Source organism: Neovison vison, chromosome 1, assembly GCF_020171115.1.
Source record: "Neovison vison isolate M4711 chromosome 1, ASM_NN_V1, whole genome shotgun sequence".
NCBI classification, from domain to species: Eukaryota; Metazoa; Chordata; class Mammalia; order Carnivora; family Mustelidae; genus Neogale; species Neogale vison.
In genome coordinates, this window is record NC_058091.1 from 295,379,916 (window position 1) to 295,396,628 (window position 16,713).

The following is a 16,713-nucleotide window of genomic DNA, read 5'->3' on the forward strand; positions in this document are numbered from 1 at the left end:
ATTTTTTTGCCATTTTCATTACTATGTGTTTTGGTGTGGGCCTCCTTGGGTTGATTTTTCTGGGAAATCTCTATGCTTTCTGGATCTGGACATTTTTTCCTTCCCCAGCTTAGGGAAGTTTTCAGCTATTATGTCTTCAAGTAAATTTTCCACCCCCTTTTCTCATCTCTCTTCTTTTTCTAGGATTCCTATAATGGGAATGTTATTACATTTGATGGAGACACTGAGTTCCTAAGTCTATTCTCATTTTGCATATTTTTTTCTCTCACCTGCTCAGCTTGATTAGTTCCCATTACTCTGTGCTCCAGATCACTAATTCACCGCTTTGCTTCTTTTAATCTACTATTTATTCCATCTAGTGTATTTTTAATTTCATTTATTGTGTTCTTCATCTCTGATTAGTTCTGTTTTATCTCTTAGTTAAGGGTCTCACTGATGTCTTTCATGCTTTTCTCAAGTCCAGTGAGTATCTTTATGATCATTACTCTAAATTCTCCATCAGGCATACTACTTATATCTGTTTTACTTGGGCCTCTTGCTGCTGTTTTATCCTGTTCTTTCCTTTGGCTTGCAGTCCTCTGTCTCCTCATTTGTCTGTCTCTGTATATTAAGGAAGTCACCTCCATCTCCTACTTTTGAAAGTAATGGCCTTATGAAGAAGAGGTCCTGTAATCCCTTGTAGTGCTGTGTCATCTGTTCACCAGAAACTGGCACTTCAAGGATTATCTCCTATGTATGTTGCATGTGCCCTGCTATTAGAGCCTAGCTGCTTTTTCCTTCAGTCTAGTCACATACAGAGGTTCTCTTTGCCTATTGTGGGCAACGTTTTGTCCTAGTCCTGCATCTGGTATTCAGTTTTAACAAGATGCATGCTGGTCTGTTTGTGAAATGATTCCTATATTCACCACAACAGAGTCCTGGGAAGCCTGGACATATCTGCAAAACATGAAAAGCAGGCAGGGTATGCGATTTTTAACAAGATGCACCTTGGGCTTTCATAGAGCCTGCTACCACCATTGCCACAGCCCAGGCCAGGACACCACAAAACACATGGGTCAGTAGATGTGTAGTTGTGTCGTTGGCAAGGTTTTTGGTGGTATTCTGGAGTAAAGGACCTGTAGGGCTGAGACTGAAGAAAATGTCACTGGAAATCACAGATCTGCTGAAGTCCAGTGGGGAGGTGGTATAAGCAAGTAAGGTAGTGAGTGTGGGTGCTACACTGGTTCCCAAAGGTGGCCATGTGTTTATGCTGGGAGGTGGAGGAGAGAGATGGTGCCCTCCAGCTCCTTTTCCCAGGAGAAGTGCCTCAGTGACACCTGTCCCTCCAGGACATACACCAAAATGAGTAAACTGTTCTCTCTCCCAAATGCCTCAGGAGATTTTCAAATTGCTGCTTCTACATTGTGTCTCTATTGATTACCTATCATGCTATGTTCTTAAGGGCAGGGGCACTAGGCTTTGTATCTCTGCATTCTTCCAGATCCAAGCCCACTGATTTTCAAAATTCCAGGCTTTAAGTCCCTCTGGCTATAAGAACTCAGGAAATTCAGTCCCTCTCACTTTTGAAGCCCAATGTTATGGGGATTCATATTCACCATGCAGGTCCCGTGGTGTGGGGGTCTATTTCTTTCCCCTTACCATGCCCTCCAAGTCCCTTGCCTGACTTCTCCCTGGAGATAGTCCCATGAGTCCATTTAGTTCCCAACCTCATCTCTGCCATTGTTACCCTCTTTAGTGTGTTTCTTCTCTAAGTAATCTTGTGGAGTTTGTTCTGTCAGGCCACAGGTTATTTTGTGGGTTATTCACACTGGTAAGAGTGTTATCCAGTTTCACCTGTGGGATGAGGTGAATTTACAGTCCTCTTACTCTGCCATCTTCCCAATGTCCTCCAAAGAGAGGTTGGATCATGTACATAATCCAAATTAAAATGACTGAAAACTACAAGAATTTTAGTAAGGTATAACAAAGGTAATCTTTATGTACTACCTGGTGAAAGTATAAATTATTGCAACCACTTTGAAGACAAATTCTTTTTTTCTAAAGATTTTATTTATTTGTTTGTTTGTTTGTTTGTTTGTTTTAGAGAGAGAGAGACCATGCACAACAGGGGGAGGGGCAGAAGGAGAGGGAGAGAGAGAATCCCAATCAGACTGTGTTGAGCACTGAGCTTGATGGGGGGCTCAATCTCACAACCCTGAGATCATGACCTGTGTGAAACCAGGAGTCAGACCCTTAAACAACTGAATCACCCAGGCATCCCATGAAGACAAATTCTTAATAGATTTGTATATATTTATATACATATGTATATAATAACTTAGAAATTCTATTTCTCATCATACATTCACACACAGACACACATACACACACACACACACATACACACACATGCACGCACTATTTCAGAGGAAGGGGACAAGATGAGATTCTATCTAACTCATATTTTCCCAACTTACTCCTAATTATAAAGATGGTTAGAAAGTTTAATTCCATCTGCAACCTTATTTCCTCTTTGCAATATAATGTAACATGTCCATAGGTTCCAGGGATTAGGACATTGACACCTATGGGGGTTATTATTCTGCCTCCTACAATTATTAAAAATTAACCATATTATTTGAATACATTTATCACTGGTAAAACAATGAAGAAAATTAGAGCAATGATTTTCACTAAAGTTAGAAGAGTGATTAGTTCTAAGGAGGAAGGCAGGAGGTGTACCAAAAGTGGGGCAAAATGGTACAAGCTTCTCATTCTGTCAATGACTGATTTCTTAAACAAAAGTTAAAGTGGCTTCATGTTGTCATTGTTTATCCTGCATCAGTGGGTATATTATTGAGGTAAGACATGTTCTACAATTTAAAATTATCAGGATTTTTTTTTCTTGTAATTTTAAAGGCCACTAACTGTTTTTCAAAACCTATTTAAGATAACTTCAAAATAAAAAAGCTTAAGCACACACAGGGACACAAAGTAGTTATATATTATTTATGTACACAAAGGTATACAGCTCGATTAAAACAAAGCAAAATTAAATTCTCTGGAGCAAAGGTATTGGATTAATACCACTTTTTACTTTAGTTTCAATCTACACCCTGTTTGGACCTGTTCTGTGACATAGGAGTGAGGCTTTTATCAAGTTGTTTCCTTTGCAATTTGGTTTCAGGTAAGGTCTAGTGAATGGAAGACACTGGCAAGAGATTGGGAATTCAATAGTGTAGAGTGAGGAAAGAGTATTTATACTATTTTGTTGATTCAATATTTGAAAAAAGAAAACATGCAATTATGTTATTTTGTTATATATAAAAAACTCAGGGAATATGATTGAACATGAAAAACCATTTTTTGTGGTTGTTATTGTTGCTGCCATCTATAATTCTTTCCTCCTCCTTCCCCATCCTCTTCCTTCTTCTCCTTGTTTGTTTCCTTCTCCTTCTTCTCCTCTTCCTTTCTTTTTGTCCAAATTCTTCTTCTTCTCCTTCTCCTTTTTCTTACATTCCTCCTCCTCCTTCTCCTTCACTTCTGATTTTGCTTCTCCTGTTGTTTGTTTCCTTCTTTTCCTAGTGGTGTTGTCCCCAGTGTTTCAGGGGGATTTGATTTTCTTACTGGTCTTCCTTTGAATCAAAGGATAAAAGACTAGAGACAGCACAATTGGGTCAAATAATCTTACACTTGCTTTCACAGTGTAGTATACAAACAAGTATTCTAGAACCCACAGTATTTACAAATATTCTTCCATTGCCACCTCCTCTCCACCCTTAGCTTTATTAATGTCAAATAATAGTGAAATGTATAAAAGAAAATAATAGAAAAAATAATTCTAGATCATAATTGAACAACTAATGATATCCTTTTTCATTCTGGAATGAATGAAAAAAATTTACTACTAGCATGTGAATTTTTAGGTACAAAAAATATAAAGCAAGAAAATAATTAAATGAGCATTTGATTGTGACAGAGCATCACATATGATCTTGAATCTAAATTGAACCATTCACTCTTTTTCCTTTTGATCTAAATATTATTCAAAGCTTATTATCTGTCATATGTAAGAGAGAAAGAGTAAAGGAACTTGACTTTGTGGTTTGCATTCAGTTATTATAGCCTGACAAAAATATTTTGGCTTTTCATCTAGACATGGATTTTTCATCTAGACAAGTATGTGTGTATGCATGTAACAATCATTGTACATTCCATGAATTGTACATTCCATGAAAGACTGTACATATGAAAGACTTTATGTTATAAAGATAAAATATACTGTCCTTGAGGTCAAACTGCCTGAATGCAAAGTCTCAATTATTAACCATGTGATCATTTATAAGTAATTTAACCTTTATAATCTTGTGTTACTCATCTATGAATTTGGGATAATAAAAGTGACCTCAAATATTTTATAAACCTTAAAATATATACATAGACTATCCTTTAAAATATTTAGATTAAATTAAGCATTCATACATATTAGTTATTAACTTATGGCAAAAAGAATAATCTATAAAACTTCAATGTATTTAAAGTATACTTGTGGGTGCCTGGGTGGCTCAGTGGGTTAAGCCGCTGCCTTCTGCTCAGGTCATGATCTCAGGGTCCTGGGATCAAGTCCCACATCGGGCTCTCTGCTCAGCAGGGAGCCTGCTTCCTCCTCTCTCTCTCTGCCTGCCTCTCTACCTACTTGTGATCTCTCTCTGTCAAATAAATAAATAAAATCTTTGAAAAAAAGTATACTTACAGTTACATATCTCAATATCAATTAAATGTGTATTAATATTGTATTTACTTATTTATTTCTAAAAATAATTGAAGATTGATAATAATAAAAGATAAATAAAATAAAACATTTAAAATAAAAAATTGAAGTGTGGTTCTTTAGTGTTCCTGCCTATATTTTCTGCTAAAATTATTTAAAGGTTTGGCAATAATGGTCATAAACATATGATCATGATCAGAGAAACCAACCAGAATATAATTTTTAAATGGATCTTAAAATGTTTTCATTGATTTTGATATGCTTTCACTCCTTTGATTCTACTATGCATCAAACTTTATGGTGTCTGTTTTATATCTGTATTGACATGGTCAGTAGGTAATTGAACAAATGAAATGGCATTTCAAGAAAGAGATACTAGAGAATTTTTTTTCAAATTCTGTCCTTAATTCTTTTTTTCTTTTTGTAATCTTTTTTAATGAAAACCTCAGACTGCTGTCATTTTAACTTCCCCAGTTGTGAACATGTCTTGATTCTGAGTGTGGGACTCTGACTTCTCTAATCATGTTCCACATTTTCAACAGTTGCTAGTTATTTCCACATGTGAAATATTTCCATTCAAAACATTACCCAAAACAAGACAACTAAATAATAGTCATATATTATGGATATTTTATTGATAAGATACCTGAGTCTTTCAGAATTTATGTGATTTACTTTAAACCACAGATGTAGTAACTAGAAAAGCAGAGAGTAAAACAGATCATTGGAATCCAAATCCATTGCCTTCCTATATAGGACTCTCATATATAAATGCATTTCAATGTATAACAATGTTACAATCATTCAATTTTATTATATTATTGTACTTATATAATCCAATATAATCTGTGGTCTGCCCTGAGTTAATTTATTTCATTTGCTTTATCCAGCATTGCATATATAGAAAAGGCCCCTTACACTAAGTTATCTGAAGAAACTGCTTCACATTATGCTCTGATGATGGCATTATTGCTTTGTGCTCCTTCAGGGTATTGCAGATTCAAAAATATAAAGCTCATTAACATGAAACAGCTCCCAGAGGAGATGTGTTATGTAGAATCCAATGTTTACAAACATTTATAGCCTTATTTATCTAAAAGTTGTCCATTAGTTGACAGTAAATCAGTGTGATTTGCATTGAAATACACTATTTACCTTTAGTAGCCATGCAGCTATATGTATATTTTATATATATACAGTATATATATATATATATATAAATGTGTATATAACATAGAATGAAACAGTTCTGCAATATTATATTTTAAAGTTAAAGAAATCCACTGAGTTGAAAGAAAGATACACATTTATTTTCGTGTTTAAACCGCTGACAATTTATGTGTCTGATTTTCAACAGTGGCCCATAATTCAGATGTTTTTAAACTGAATAAGTATTACTTTGAATTCTGATGCAGAATTAACATAATCATTTTAATCCTGAATGGTAATATTTCATATTTCTAATCACAATGAATGGACCTCAGGTATAACACAGGAAGAAAGACAGGATTTTACATTAAGGTATTCATTAATCAATTTATGAAATATATGTGAGCATATTCAATGTTATCTGGTTTCACTAGTTTATTCATTTATTTTAAAAATATTCATTAAGTTCTTAAAATGTGTCAGGGTCTTCCCAGTAGACACGAATGTGAAAGGAAGAAATGTCTTTATTTGTATAAGTACATTAAAAAATGGCACAAAAATAAAAACTAAGTGGGAAAAAATAGGACAGATAGAAGGGGTATCTTTGGAAAAGAAAGGACTACACCAAATAAGAACTACAAGAAACAAGAGATAAGTTGTTTTCTCAGTAACTATCTCATATATGTATCTCATATATGAAAACCAAGAGACACTGAATTTAGAAAATCCTATTCACCACAGTAGAAGGAAATTCATTATAAAGAAAAGGAACTCTGGACTGCTGATGGTGACTGGTTGAGACTGAAAGACTTTGCAGCAAGAACTGTAGTCTAGCAAATGTGACCATGCTTAGGAAAATCAAGACTAAACATGTATGTTTTACACCTGAACAAAGTCAAGTATATAAGAATCATCCTAACTAAAGAAATGTACAGTGTATTTTATTAGAAGATTTTACAGGAAAAATGACTAATTCTTCTCAAGTAACTTTATAAATGTAATCATATTTAAATTAAAATCCCAATAAAATTATTAAGATTAACCTTACACAAAACCACATGTTCTGGGAAGTTATATGGATTTAGGTTAAAATTTTTGGATCACTTATTAAATGAGTTATGTGTCCTTGGGCATTTGACCAACTTTTCTGCTCCAATCTCTTACAGGAGGACAAAAATATTATCTCTTATAATAATAAAAAGAGTAAATAAGAACAATTATAAAATATCTAGCATAGCATCTGATATTAAAAAAATACTTTCTGAATGTTGATTTTTTTCTTTCTCCCTCATAGGCTTTGTAATTGAGAAACCTATTTAACTACCAAACCACGGCTTCCCCTTCAGATTTGCCACTTGGAAGTATTTGCTCAATGAAAGACTATATTCTCCAGATCCTTTCATATCTAGTTATGGCCATGTTAGTAGTTCTTGCAAATGAAATATGAATAAAATGATGTGTTCTCCATGACTGGAATATTAAAAATCAATGTTCTGGACTTTGAGTTTGTTTTTTTTTTTAAAGATTTTATTTATTTATTTGACAGAGAGAGATCACAAGTAGGCAGAGAAGCAGGCAGAGTGAGAGGGGAGAAGCAGGCTCACCGCTGAGCAGAGAGTCCGATGTGGGGCTCGATCCCAGGACCCTGGGATCATGACCTGAGCTGAAGGCAGAGGCTTTAATCCACTGAGCCACCCAGGCACCCCCGGACTTAGAGTTTTAGTGACAACATGTGAAGAGATTGGAAGTTATCACTTCCATTCTAAACAAAGAAACAATGGTAACAGCAACCAAAAAAACTTAATAAACTGAACAATTATTACTATCATTGAACCCATGGAAGAACTGAAGATGCTAAAATCTGGAGAAAACAGTGAATAGTAAGAATCATAACAAAGATCTATTTACCTGGAGCAGACTCTTCCGGAGCCATCAACCGTAAGGTACAGTTAAATGGGAATGCTGTAAAATTGCTGTGGCTGATTATGCACTAAGAAGAACATGAGAAACTCCCCAAGACCATAGTCTTATGGGCACATAGGGAGGCTTCTTCATGAGTTTTATCTCTATCTACCCCACTCGGTTCTCACTTTAAAGTCAAGAAAGACTTTGTGACTTTGGTTTATGAAAGGAAAGAAGAAAAATTACAAAATATTTTAGGATAGTTCTACTTAACAGTCCTATTCTGCATGGGAAAAGACTTTACTAGAGCCTTATTCCTTCTAGAGGTAGTACATGTACCTAACTCCTGTGCTCTTTAGCTTCCGATCTCTAGTTGGTGAAAATAGTTATACCATGCTAGACCTTTTTTTAAAAAAAAGGCACCTGGGTGGCTCAGTGGGTTAAAGCCTCTGCCTTCAGCCTTAGGTCATGATCCCAGGGTCCTGGGATTGAGCCCCACATCGGACCCTTGCTCAGCAGGGAGTCTGCTTCCCTTCCTCTCTCTCTGCCTGCCTCTCTACCTACTTGTGACCTCTGTCTGTCAAATAAATAAGTAAAATCTTAAAAAAAAAAAAAAAAAGCTAGTGATGATGAACATTTTTTCATGTGTCTGATAGCCATTTGTATGTCTTGATTGGAGAAGTGTCTGTTCATATCTTCTGCCCATTTTTTGATATGTTTGCCTATTTCATGTGTGTTGAGTTTAAGGAGTTCATTAAAGATCCTGGATATCAACCTTTTGTCTGTACTGTCATTTGCAAATATCTTCTCCCATTCCGTGGGTTCCTCTTTGTTTTTTTGACTGTTTCCTTGGCTGCGCAGAAGCTTTTGATTTTGATGAAGTCCCAAAAGTTTATTTTCGCTTTTGTTTCCTTTGCCTTTAGAGACATATCTTAAAAGAAGTTGCTGTGGCTGATATCGAAGAGATTACTGCCTATGTTCTCCTCTAGGATTCTGATGGATTCCTGTCTCAAGTTGAGGTCTTTTATTCATTTTGAGTTTATCTTTGCGTACGGTGTAAGAGAATGGTCGAGTTTCATTCTTCTACATATAGCTGTCCAGTTTTCCCAGCACCATTTATTGAAGAGACTGTCTTTTTTCCACTGTATATTTTTTCCTGTTTTGTCGAGGATTAATTGACCATAGAGTTGAGGGTCCATATCTGGGCTCTCTACTCTGTTCCATTGGTCTATGTGTCTGTTTTTATGCCAGTACCATGCTGTCTTGGTGATCACAGCTTTGTAATAAAGCTTGAAATCAGGTAACGTGATGCCGCCAGCTTTATTTTTGTTTTTCAACATTTCCTTAGTGATTCGAAGTCTCTTCTGATTCCATACAAATTTTAGGATTATTTGCTCCAGCTCTTTGAAGAATTCCGGTGGAATTTTGATCGGAATGGCATTAAAAGTATAGATTGCTCTAGGCAGTATAGACATTTTAACAATGTTTATTCTTCCGATCCAAGAGCATGGAATGGTCTTCCATCTTTTTGTGTCTTCTTCAATTCCTTTCATTAGTGTTTTGTAGTTCCTCGAGTACAGATCCTTTACCTCTTTGGTTAGGTTTATTCCCAGGTATCTTATGGTTCTTGGTGCTATAGTAAATTGAATCGATTCTCTAATTTCCCTTTCTGTATTTTCATTGTTAGTGTATAAGAAGCCACTGATTTCTGCACATTGACTTTGTATCCTGCCACGTTGCTGAATTGCTGTATGAAGTCTAGTAGTTTGGGGGTGGAGTCTTTTGGGTTTTCCATATAAAGAATCATGTCATCTGCGAAGAGAGAGAGTTTGACTTCTTCATTACAAATTTGGATACATTTTATTTCTCTTTGTTGTCTGATTGCTGTTGCTAGGACTTCTAATACTATGTTGAACAAGAGTGGTGAAAGTGGGCATCCTTGTCTTGTTCCTGATCTCAATGGGAAGGCTGCAAGCTTTTTCCCATTGAGGATGATATTTGCTGTGGGTCTTTCATAGATAGATTTGATGAGGTTCAGGAATGTTCCCTCTATCCCTATACTTTGAAGGGTTTTAATCAGGAACAGATGCTGGATTTTGTCAAATGCTTTTACTGAATCAATTGAGAGGACCATGTGGTTCTTCTCTCTTCTCATATTAATTTGTTGTATCACATTGATTGATTTGTGAATGTTGAACCACCCTTGTAGCCCAGGGATGAATCCCACCTGATCATGGTGGATAATCTTTTTAATGTGCTGTTGGATCCTGTTGGCTAGAATCTTGTTGAGAATCTTAGCATCCATATTCATCAGTGATATTGGTCTAAAATTCTCCTTTTTGGTAGGTCTTTGCCTGGTTTGGGGATCAGGGTAATGCTGGCATCATTACTAGCCCTCAGGGAGATTCAAATTAAAACCACATTGAGATATCACCTTACACCAGTTAGAATGGCCAAAATTAACAAAACAGGAAACAACATGTGTTGGAGAGGATGTGGAGAAAGGGGAACCCTCTTACACTGTTGGTGGGAATGCAAGTTGGTGCAGCCTCTTTGGAGAACAGTGTGGAGATTCCTCAAGAAATTAAAAATAGAGCTTCCCTATGACCCTGCAATTGCACTCCTAGGTATTTACCCCAAAGATACAGATGTTGTGAAAAGAAGGGCCATCTGTACCCCAATGTTTATAGCAGCAATGGCCACGGTCGCCAAGCTATGGAAAGAACCAGGATGCCCTTCAATGGACGAATGGATAAGGAAGATGTGGTCCATATACACTATGGAGTATTATGCCTCCATCAGAAAGGATGAATACCCAACTTTTGTAGCAACATGGACGGGACTGGAAGAGATTATGCTGAGTGAAATAAGTCAAGCAGAGAGAGTCAATTATCATATGGTTTCACTTATTTGTGGAGCATAACAAATAGCATGGAGGACAAGGGGTGTTAGAGAGGAGAAGGAAGTTGGGGTAAATTGGAAAGGGAGGTGAACCACGAGAGACTATGGACTCTGAAAAACAAACTGAGGGGTTGGAAGTGGTGGGGGGGTGGGAGGTTGGGGTACCAGGTGGTGGGTATTATAGAGGGCACGGATTGCATGGAGCACTGGGTGTGGTGAAAAAATAATGAATACTGTTTTTCTGAAAATAAATAAATTAAAAAAAAAAAGCTTGAAAAACTATTAACATCAGAAAAGCAGGTAAGATAACACCATCTTTATGGAGATATACCTGTTAAAGTTATGGTAGGCTGTTAAAACACAATATGCTGGTTTTTATTATTGATCTTATTGTAAAGTCACAAATAACATTGGTCAAAATATATAGGCAATATCTATTTCCATATAACAAATTCAGTTGCAGGCAGTCCAGGACTAACAAATCATCAAGTTACAAGATCATGTTCTTCCCATCCCAGCAACGGCATCACAATGGACTTTTTCATCAATATGCCTTTCACTTTCTTGATACCAGATGTTCGTTGCAGTTCCAGTCATAACATCTATTTCTTTGTATTTTTAAAATATTTATTTTAGAGAGAGAGAGATAGAGCACACAAAGTAATGGGCAGGGAGAGGGAAAGTTTCAAGCAGTCTCCACGCTGAGCATGGAGCCCAATGTGGGACTTGATCTCATGACCCTGAGATCACGACCCCAGCCAAAATCAGGAGTCAGACACATAACTGACTGTGCTACCCAGTAATCCCATAATATCTATGTCTAAGCAGGAAGGTAAAGGATGAAGGAAGGCAGTGCAGGTAACAGAAACAGACTGCTGGTCCTCAGTTAGTGAACTGAAAAAAAATTCTAGCATTAAATTAAGTTGAGGACATGGTCAAAAGTAAAATGAAGACCTGTCTGTAATTTAAGGTGAGTATGATGATAAGTAAGACTTATCTCTCTTGCTCTCTGTAAAATAAATAAATAAAATCTTTAAAAAAAAAAAAAAAGACTTATTCTTGGTATAAAGTGAAGTTATCTAATGATTTTTAAATGAGGAATTTCATTACCTCAGTTATCTTTCAAAAATACAATTCTGGCTTCTTTTGTGGGGAGTGAATTGATAGTAATAAATAGAGATAAGAAAGATCAAATTACATGATATTAGAGATGACTAAGGTTGGCTACCCTGACTAGAGTGGCAGTGATTGAGAAATAGAGAGATGGATGACTTGGGCATATTTTGGATGCAGATCTTTTAGGATTTTAGGATTTATTGAGGAACGGTAGGTAATGAGCAAAGAGGATGAGCAAAATCAATCCTAACTTTTGATATGATCTGCATGGTTAATTAATTGAGGGTGCTGAGGAAAGAAAAATTGGGGGGAAGTGATTATTGAAATTCTATTCTGAATATGTGAAATTCAAGGTGGCTTTAGACTTTTGAGTGGCTGAATACAGTTGTAAATTAGAGATTTCCTTGGAACTTGGTAGTGATCTAGAATGGAGGTGTTCAATTTAGGAATCACCATATGCATGGTCTTCACAGATTTGAGAATATATGCAGTCACAGGTGGGGGTAGTTAGGTATAGAAAAGGGCCTGGGGCCAAGTCCTGAGAGACCCATTGTTTTATAATAGACAGAATGAAGAGACGCTCATAGGAACAGGCAAATAAGGAGCAGCCAGTGAGCTAGAGGAAAACCAGGAAACTGCTACAGAGTCTATATAAGGAGAATGATGAATTAAGCAATAAACAAAGAGCTCAAGAAGATGCAGACTTAGAACTGTTATTTTGGACTTGGGACCTGGCAGAGTTCTGTCAATTTCCATAAGAGCAGTATCTTTGTGTCCCAAATTCACAGTCACAACAGGAAACACTCAAATAATCACTCAAAATAAGATAAGGTGAAGCAGATCCATTTATTTACAATGAGACTAATTATAAATATGCAAGTGGGGTTTAGGGAAACCACAACAGACATTGTGTGAACCTGGGGCTAACAGTAAGCAAAGCTGTTAAGATCCCTAGTCCTAAGGGACAGAGAGTGACTGACAGAAGCAAAGAGCCCACAGATGAGCGCTGGACCAGTGACTGTTTGTTAGATGAGCGAAGTACAGAAATTAATAGTAAGCTTTTGCAAATTTTGATAACAAATTGATAGAATAATTTTATGTTTGTTATATCTATTAATAAAAATGGTTTGGGTTAACTGGGGGAAAAAAGCAGTAACTTCAGAAGGGTAGGGATGAAAGTCATCTTTGAGAGGGACGTAAAGGGATTTGATAAAGCATAAAATGCCAAGAGTTAATGGACTTTATAGAAGTTTTCCTATGAAAAGAAACCACAAAATAATAGAGTAATAGGGAGGCTTGTGGGTAATTGAATTTTGTTGTTTCAGTGGTTAATGTTAGTGCTGTTATTGTTGTATCTATTTTTGTTATTTCAAGATGGAATGACTGGGGCACATTTTTGTGATCCCAGATTGTTCTAGTGGCTAAGGAGAAATGGATAATGCATAGAAGAAAAGGCACAATTAGTTAGATCAATGGAGTCACAAGTTCTGCATGGAAGGGCCAGAATCAAAAGAGTTATATAAAATAAATAAATAAGCACATTAGGCTAAGTTTAAAGGTTGAATAGAGAAATAATTCTTAACTGGTGAAGAGGAAATAAATATTAAGATACTTGAAAATTAATCACATATGTTATAATAAAGATTCTTGACTTTTTCCTGGGTGGGGAGAGAGTTCCACATTCATCTCTGGAATCCCACCCCATCTTGCAAACAGGTACCGATTGCTTCTATTCCATCTTTTCTTTGCAAATATGTGGGCAGGGGAATAGTGGCCATAAAACAAACAAATAAACAAACAGAAAAAAAAACTGAAGTGGCAGTCAGAGAGGACTGAAATACAGGAGATATGGTAGGAGAGCAAAAAGAGAAGAAATCTATTAAATCTTCTTAAAGTCAATTATCAGCAGTGTCCAATGCTTCTCAGATGAAAACTAAGTGAGCTTTTGATCTTGGTGATCAGAAAGTGATTAGTGACCAGAGCCACCTTAGTGGGGATTAGATTCAAGTTGGCTGACCAGAGAGTTTGGAATAAAGGGAAGGCAATGATTTGTAGCAAAGCTTTAGTGGAATCAAATAGCAAGGAATGCAGTCCAAGAAAGAGCGTTGTTTTATTTCTTTAAATTTTTAAAAAGATTTTATTGATGTATTGATTTATTTTAGGGAAAGAGAAAATGTGGGGAGGGGGCGAGGAGGAGGGAGTGGTAGAGAATCTCAAGCCCACTCTGTGCTTGATCATGGAGGACATGAAACTCCACAATCCAAGACCATGACCTGAGCCAAAACCAAGAGTCAGATGTTTCACTGGGTGAACTATCTAGGGGTCTGGGTCATTGTTTTAAAATAGGGGGGAAAAATAGAGCATATTTTTATGGTACAGAAAAACACCCCTTAGAACATTTGGAAATGTACATGACAGGGAATGACTATGGGTTAATATTTACAAAGACAGAATCTTTTGAGATTAGAAGGAAAAAAACATTGGGCATAGATGCAAAAACAGTTTGTGGAACATGGAGGGATTCTAGAGGTACAAACAAAGTTCATTTGAGAGATAGTTGAGATAGTGCTGCCATAGGGAACTTGAGGATATAGTTGGAAATTGGGAGGGTTTTTTTTTTTTTTCTGAAGCCCAGTCACAATGATCCATGACAATAGTTAAAAGCGTTTCTCCATTTGCATTCCAAAGAGTCTTTCAACTGATAATAACATTTGAATAGTGGAAGAATAATATCAAATATTCAACAAGACTACCGAAGGATATTCTTGGGCAGAGGAAAAACAGATATCAACAATAAGACATTATTTCATTTACCTCTTATCTAACCATACTATTTCATAAATTCATAAAATCCTCATAGAACAGAAAGAAAGGGTAGCCACTTCTGAGAAAGTAGCCCCTAGAGGTACACATCTCTGATAGGCCCAGCTAATTGCCTAGGAGTGTTCCTTCAGGCTGACAGCAATAAATCAGAAAACATTTGGATGGGATAGCAGTGCCAATTCCCTTTGGCTATAAAAAGTTTATTAGAATAGATGATTTAAATCACTTCTCAGCTAAAAGCATCTATGATTTACATAGATCATCATTTGTATTATAGTCCTTGTATGCTCTACAATCCTATATTCACGACTCAATTTTATGCTCCCTTTGGGCAAGGAGTAGGTGATACCCATTATTGCCTTAGCCCAGAAGCATTTTCTATTTCTGTATATAAAATATATGTTCGAAGCCTAAAAACATAGACATAGTAGCAAAAAAAAAAAAAAAAAAAAAGAACAAAAGGTAAAGAACCAAAAATGTATTTTCATAAGGAAAAAGCACCCAAATAATATCAAATAGTCATCATTTCTACTTTAGGACTGAAAAAACAAAGTTCCATGGAAGTTTGAGATTGAATGTGTCCCCTCTGGTACATCTAGCACTTCCAGAAATAATTGAGAGAAATCCAGAAGGGAAAGCTCAAAGTGGACCTAAAGGATTTTACAGATTTGACCTCTTTACATCAAAATAGTTTTAGCCAATAATTTTATGTTGCATATATAATATAGAATTTGTGTAGATTTTTATACTCCTTTATTTGTCATATTAACACCTAACACCTGAAATGATAGCTGAGATGTCTTTCTCATGCAATATCAATGATCCTCCCCTGTAGAGGTAGAAATTAACTCCATTAGTTCCTTTGCACAAATTTTGGCACAAGATGAAAATGTATTAGTTTGCTAGGGATACAATGACAAAACACCACAGACTAGGTAGCTGAAACAACAGAAATGCATTTTCTTACAGTTCTGGACCTAGAAGTCCAAGACCAAGATGTGGGCAGGTTCTTCTCTGCTGAGGCCTCTCTCCTTGCCTGTGTTGTCACATGGCCTTTTTCTGCACATATGCCTAGCATCTCTCCCTCTTTACCAGTCATATTGCAGTAGAACCCATCCTAAGGGCCTCCGTTTAATTTAATAATCTCTTTGAAACCCTGTCTCCAAATACAGATTAGGGCCTGTCCGTATGATTTCATTCAACCTTAATTACTTCTTTAAAAGCTTTATTTTTGAATTTTAAATTCTGAGAGACTAGAAGTTGGGCCCTCAACATATAAATTTTAGGGCATAAACAAGTCAGCCTGTCATGACTTTTATTATCATTACTGTCATATTCAAATAGCTTGGCAACTCACTATTCATTTGCTATCGTCAGGTAGAGAACTCCAAAGTGTTTCTTTGTGAGTAGTTTGTTTTCTTTATATTCTTGTGTCAGAAACCACTTCAAAACATAGTGGTTTAAAACACAAATTTTCCTTCACAATTCTGTGTGTTAGCAATGTGGGAAAGGTTTGGCCAAGCACGTAGACCTTGGTCAACATTGTGTCTAGCTGAGGTGACCTGGCTAAGAGAATTTCTAGAACAGCTGTATACTCGTAACTTTCAGTCTCTCTCTGGAAACCTTTCCACCTGAAGTCTCATCTTCCAGGGCCTTTCCACATGGCCTGGGAGCCTCACAACATGATGATTACAAGGTAGTTGGCCTTCTTACATGACAACTGGCTCACAGGTACAGGAAGAGGAAGCTGCCAGATTAGTTAAGGGCAATGCCAGAACTAGCACAGTCTCATTTCTGCCATGTACGAAGGATCTAGGCAATCACAGAACCTGCATACATTCAAAGCGAGTTAAAAAATAGATTGCGCTTCTTGGTGAGAAAGTAAGAAAGTCAAATTGCAGAAGAGTATGGGAAATGGAAATGTTTTTATGACCATTTTTGGAAAATTGGATGGCCATTAAGTGTGATTTGGGATGATTCATTACAGTGGACTCTTTCTGAAAGGAGAAATACTTCCAAAAATAGCAGCTGAGTCTACAAGGCAAAGTTGCAAGTCCCGCAATGAAATAGAA